General features: G+C 33.9%; 1 long non-coding RNA gene across 1 annotated transcript; it reads right to left on the bottom strand.

Annotated features, from left to right (window-relative positions):
- Positions 1-3,512: 3,512 nt before the first annotated feature.
- On the bottom strand, positions 3,513-5,541 carry LOC117116503. The gene is made up of 4 exons (XR_004446766.1): positions 5,480-5,541; positions 4,967-5,017; positions 4,242-4,602; positions 3,513-3,783 (listed from the first exon to the last, which is right to left on the bottom strand). It is a non-coding gene; the product is annotated as an uncharacterized LOC117116503 (long non-coding RNA).
- Between the last annotated feature and the right edge of the window lie 769 nt (positions 5,542-6,310).

The raw sequence follows: 6,310 nt of genomic DNA, 5'->3' as shown, positions 1-6,310 counted from the left end.
TGATATGACAAGCGAGATGGTTTACTTTAAATAACTGAACTGACTACATCTCTTCTGGTTATAATGCAAAGCTTTTATTCACACTGCGTGATATATACAATATATACAAGTAAGATTGTGAGACGTAGTATTTCCTTCAAGGTATCAGAAGGAAGTCTTCTCTAGATTACTAATACTTTACTTTCATACAAGCTTGGGGTGTGGTGGACATTCTCTGATTGGTTGAAAGATATTACCTTATCCTAATCATTTGACTATTACATCATTTTGGGGAGTTTCTATTGGTCAGATAATATAACAACTTTGGGAGTAGAACTTAACTTATATTTAGTAACAAGCTGTCTCTCAATTGAGCTTATTTTATAAATCAAATGCAAGGAGTTGACCACTTGGGCTTTTTGTCATGAATTGGCTATTGTCCTGTCAAAGACTTCATATATAATAATTAAGGAGACATTCAACAGGTGTCTAATGGGTTAGTGAGGTATTGGGGTAGTGAGGTAAAAGTTCAGTCCAATGGTTTTATTGATTTGGCCTATATTCGTAAGTTATCTTAATACTATATAACAATAAATACCAGTGGTGGCACAAGTGGGTGGGACTGGAAGAAAAATCACAATTTCGTTGATTAAAAAAAAAAAAAAAAAAAAAAAAACACTGTGTAATTTAAAAACGGAAACTAATTCAAAAAATTTAATTAATAAATTATCAGTTTCTAGGGAATCTCCCCCTGGACCTCCTTTGAGTGGCTTTTAAAGTGTCCTGGCCCCACCCACTTACGCACCACTAGGAAAATCACCTGGTCCAAATGAATGTGTACAACTGCATAAAAAATGGAATGAATACATTTTGATATTGAAATTCAAAATAATTAAGTAACAATACACAATGATAAATGGAAAAGGGGTATTCAAAGCAAGCAAGATCTTTAAGAATGAACAACAGAACAAAAAGATATATATATAAAAACAAAACATATATTCAGATCCAGAAATTTGAAATAAAAGGGGCCCAGGAAGGGGCTTTCACAGGTTTTGGGTCTGTACACACCAGTCCCACTACGGCTGGCCGGGGGCTGAACGAGAGAAAATCTATGATTGTGGTGCCTTTCGATGATCGAAAATAGCATTCTCTGACTTAAAATTTGAATATAATTTTCCTTATTTCTCCATTTTCTTTAAATTTTTAAAATATCTAAGGGGGGCTTTGGGCCAGCTAGGCCCTCCTTCAATCTGCCACTGTATATCTTAACTGTACTTAAGTTGGAGTAGGATTCTACCAGCTCAACCAACCTGGCTTGTATATTAAAATACAGTATAAAATTATGCAAATATTTTGTTCTTTTTACAGTATTTTGGTGGCATGTATTTATAAATTTTGAAAATTACCCATGTTTTCATCAGGTTGCATTTCCCTTTGACCAGAGCATTACTGTTCACTGTTTTGTATTTGTAATCATTGAAGACTGACTGTCAGACAAGTTACAGAGCTATATGAATCTTAAAACTGCCTACTACAATGTTCATACAGTGTGAGGGGTGGAGAGTCTCATTACCAAGTGTCCCCCAATGCCCTCTGATCTCCAATAGTTCATTATTTATTTTGGCATATAATTTACGATCGGCCGGGCATGCCTGAATTTCATTGCATTACAACATAAAAACATATTAATACATTAAAAAAGGAGGCATTTAAAATGATTGCTATATACATTAAAATTACAAAAGGACTAAACATTAAAAGTAAGGTGTTATTATTTGCTGTCAAAAAATATAAATTCTAAATATCAAAAGATACACAATTCATCAAAGTCTCTTATACACATCTAGATGTGTATAAGAGACAGCACATAAAATTGTTCATATAAAATAAAACGGGACTTCCCAAAGTTTGAGCCGAAAGTAAAAATTTAAAATCACTTACACAATCTATTTTACTTAACTTAAATTGATAAATTACTATAATTTAGAAAACCACCCTTATATAAAAAAATGCCAAGGTAAGTTATAACTTCTCATGGTTCGACTTCTTTTATTGGCTATGTCTCTAGCATATGATCATTACATGACACTGATCTAATTATCCAACCAGAGCCCATCTAGGGACTTCCACTGATTAGGCAAACACCCTTCCTCTATTCTAATAAGCTGTACCATTTCCTTTACAATATACAGTGATGCATAATAACCGTTTTGAAAATAGTTTCTGAATAAATAGTTTTCTTGTAAAAGGTACCTATATATCTACAAACTTGAATTCAAAAATTTGTGTCATTACACTTCAAAAATTGTTAAGTTTGATCTGTAAATTAAACAACTAAAAGGCACAGAAAGGAACAAAAATACCAAGAATCTCCTACTATTTGAAACAAACCTATCCAAAAACAAGTTTGATAAATGAATGCAAAATTTAAAATATATATTTCACAAAAAAAAAATATCTTAAACAAACAAAGCATTTCAAAGAAAATCCCCTCATTCAAAACTAACTTGCCTAATTTTACTACATCAATTGATTGGCTAGTAAGAATGGGGAACTAACCAATCAGAAACTGTTTACCAGAATTCAAAACTTTACAAAGGTATTAGTACTCGGCTATTCCAATCTAAAGCTTTAAAAAGCATAATAATATTTATTTTACATCATTTTTACAACAGTGGCAGCACACATGAATGTGGCGCAGTCAATCAATCAATCAAGTAAGAAAAACAACTTAAGCTAAAATAAAAACTAGAAGAGAGAAATAATTTTGAGCTGAAATTAAACCGAAGAAATTTTGAAATATATACAGTATATACACACACATTATCCCTGACAGGGATATAGTGTTTGTTTTTATCGTGAGTAGTACTTCAGGCGTTATATGTAAAGGCAGGTGGGATAAGCAAATACTTTCTAATCTGCACACAATGCACTGTACAATACGTATTTATATATACGTATATATATATACATATATATATATATATATACATATATATGTATATATACACAACGGATATTTCGATAGCTCCTGCTATCTTTATCAACATTAATAAACGTTTTGGCAATGCTGATTGGTCGGTCAAGTCGCGAGGCCTTCGAAATTGCGCTGGGGACAGCTACACAGCACAACCATTGCATGTAGCTACAATGTAGTGATTTTATGAAAAACAGGCTTAAGCTCTGTCCAGACTGTCAAATTTTCTTTGAGAAAGAAACTATTGTACAGCGTGCTGATATACAGTATAGTCATGATATCACTATATATGGTCATGTGATGTCATCATGACCATATTTAGGCATGTCAGATGTTTTTGGCAATGCTGATTGGTCAGTTGTTGGAGACAGCTACACAGTGCAACCATTGCATGGATGATGTGCCCATATATAGTCATGATGAGCCCATATATAGTCATGATGAGCCCATATATAGTCATGATATGCCCATATATAGTCATGTGCCTATATATGGTCATGATGTGCCTATATATAGTCATGATGTGCCTATATATAGTCATGATGTGCCCATATATAGTCATGATGAGCCCATATATAGTCATGATGCGCCCATATGTAGTCATGATGTGCCCATATACAGTCATGATGTGCCTATATATAATCATGATGTGCCCATATATAGTCATGATGTAATGCTATTTTGGTCTCCAAAGCATGTGTCCTGAAAATATTCTTGCAATTTGATTTATTCATAGCTCTTCATTTGAAGGTAGGTGTTTAAATGTTTCCAGTCATTGTCAAGTCTTCCAGCAATGAACTTAAGGTCAGTATCAGCCAAGCAACCTGAGACAGAATGAAAGCTGTTAATATCTAATATTAGTACTGTAAACTTAATAAGAGGTATTACTATTGTTTTTACCTCCGCCAAAGGATGTTATGGTATCATGTATTCACCGCTATCTATTAGCAAGACTACACAAAAGATAGTCAAATAATTATCATGACCTTTAGTAAAATGGTAGAAAATATTGAGTTAATGAAATGCCCCATCGTACACGGCCTGTGAATTATTCAGTATTCAGGTACCGCAGGACAGAAAATAACTGAATCGCCCATCATACATGGCCTGCATATTCAGTATTCAAGCACAGAACAGTGAAATGCACTATGGAGAGATACTGCTCAAGTTATTACTGATTTAACGAAAACAGAACTAAAACAATTTATTATAATTATCCAGTATCACTATCATCATTTCTATCATCATCATATGATATCTGCATCAATAGTGAGTGACTGACCATCATGTTGCTGGTTCATTCAATGTAATCTTCCACAAGGATGATCTGTACTTGCTTGTACATGGGATGATTGATCCTCTGATGTTTGTGAGCCAAAGACCTTGTTAGCAAGCTCGGTGAGTCCCTGCTATCTTAAAGCCCTGCACATTATCTCAACTTGATTTGTCTCATAGTCCTGTTGTTTTCTCCATTCTGTAAGCATTTCTATTACGCATTCCAGCAATCGTCTGTTATCACTCCATATTTGTTGTATCTTGCTCCAACTGAGACCCAGGCTGCGGATTAGTTGTTCGCCTTCCAGTCTCATGTCTTTGGCAATAAAGATATAAGTGCTTATCATCCACATAACCTAGATTTCCATCTGAAATAAGGATAAGAGTATACCTAGTAAAATAAAAATAATAATGAAAAATAGATTTATTCATAATAATGAGTGAAACAGTGCCTGCAACATCAACCTGGTTGCGCTGTCTCTACATTCATGTTGACATGTGCAGTATCCACTGAAGGATCTGTAACCATTACATTATTAACAGATCAAATGTAATACCAAAAAAACGTTGGTCATTTTGCATTTCCCTTTAAGATAGGTCATTGATAGGACCAAATCAGATTATACATTTTTCATATGTTTTTAATACAAAATGACACTCAAGCCCTGACTTTTAAAAGTGGATTAAAATTACCAATAACAATCTATATTTTACAAGTAAAAAAACACCAACCTGGTTGCCCTGCCTCGGTATTGCTGACATCTGAGGTTTCCATTGAAGGACCTGTAACCAATAAATTAATAACAGATCAAATAGAGTATCTAACAACGTTATGATTAGGATAAAATTGTACAGTTTTTATATTGTTTTACACTAAATGACACTCAAGCATCAACTTTTAAAGCTGATTAACATTAACATCACTAAAGCTGGCAGCAAATTGAAGGTCTTTATTTTCCTGATGACGGTCAGAGCAATCTCAAGGGAACGTCGAGACAACCAATCAGTATTTTGTTTTTTCCTAAAAACCATATTTTACACATACTGTACCGAAACTTTAAAATGAAGAGTTTTACTTGTCATTCAATAAACGTACATATATTATATTCTGAAAAACCATATTTTTTACAAATAGTGTACCAAAAGTTCAATTTTTTGAAATTTTTACTTGTTATGCAAACCTTCAAGAAATATTTCAGAAAAATATTAAAATGGAATTTTAATATTAGAGCAGTATATCAATACCTGGTAAGAATGGGTTTCCTGTCGCTGGTTTCTTTTTCTTGAACATCCTCTGTAGTTTGCCTCATCATCGCCGTATCGCCGAAAAGTCCGATGACAGTTCCGCTTCACTTAATTCCTCGATGAGCCCTTTCCAAATGTGTCTGTTTTGTGCCAGTAATTTTAATTTCTCCATATCATTTTTAATTTTTAGTTGAGCAGGATATGGAGTATTGGTAGACTGGATCTTACTATAGGTCGTTATGGAGAGTTGTGATTATTGTAGTCCTTGGACGTCCCCTGAATTTTCTGTTATTGGTCTCGGTGAAGTAGAAGTCGATTGCCAGGTTTGTAGGATTGTTTGTGTTTTGTCTCAGGATGTGGCCAAATAATCGCCATCTCGATTCTAAAATTTCTAGTGACACGGGTCTCGCCGTACATCTATCATAAAGGTGTTTATTTGATATTCTATGGGGATATTTAAGTCCAATAATCTTTCGGAGTTGCTTACGATGGAAAGTGTTTAGCTTTAGTTCATCATTTTTCGTTAAGGCCCATGTATTACTATTGTATAAAAGCACCGGTTTCACTAGTGAGTTGTACAACCTCAGTCTTGTTTTTAATCTAATTTTTTCTTTTTTGTTCCAGAGTGCTGTCTTTTTGTTCATTGCGTTCAAAGCAAGTTGTTTCCTTCTGGTGATATCTTCTTTGTCTCCAAGAAGGGACCCTAACTTTTTTGTTAGTCTCCAGTACTCTTTGACCAGTTCTTCTCTTTTAATTACTGTGTATTCTGTTTTATCCTTGTTTACTTTGAGATTGAACGAAATTAGGTGAGCTCCAATAAGGTCTACATTA

Source organism: Anneissia japonica, unplaced genomic scaffold (assembly GCF_011630105.1).
Source record: "Anneissia japonica isolate Jap-2015-1 unplaced genomic scaffold, ASM1163010v1 scaffold287791_len150076_cov109, whole genome shotgun sequence".
NCBI classification, from domain to species: Eukaryota; Metazoa; Echinodermata; class Crinoidea; order Comatulida; family Comatulidae; genus Anneissia; species Anneissia japonica.
This window is presented reverse-complemented; position numbering and strand designations above follow the sequence as displayed.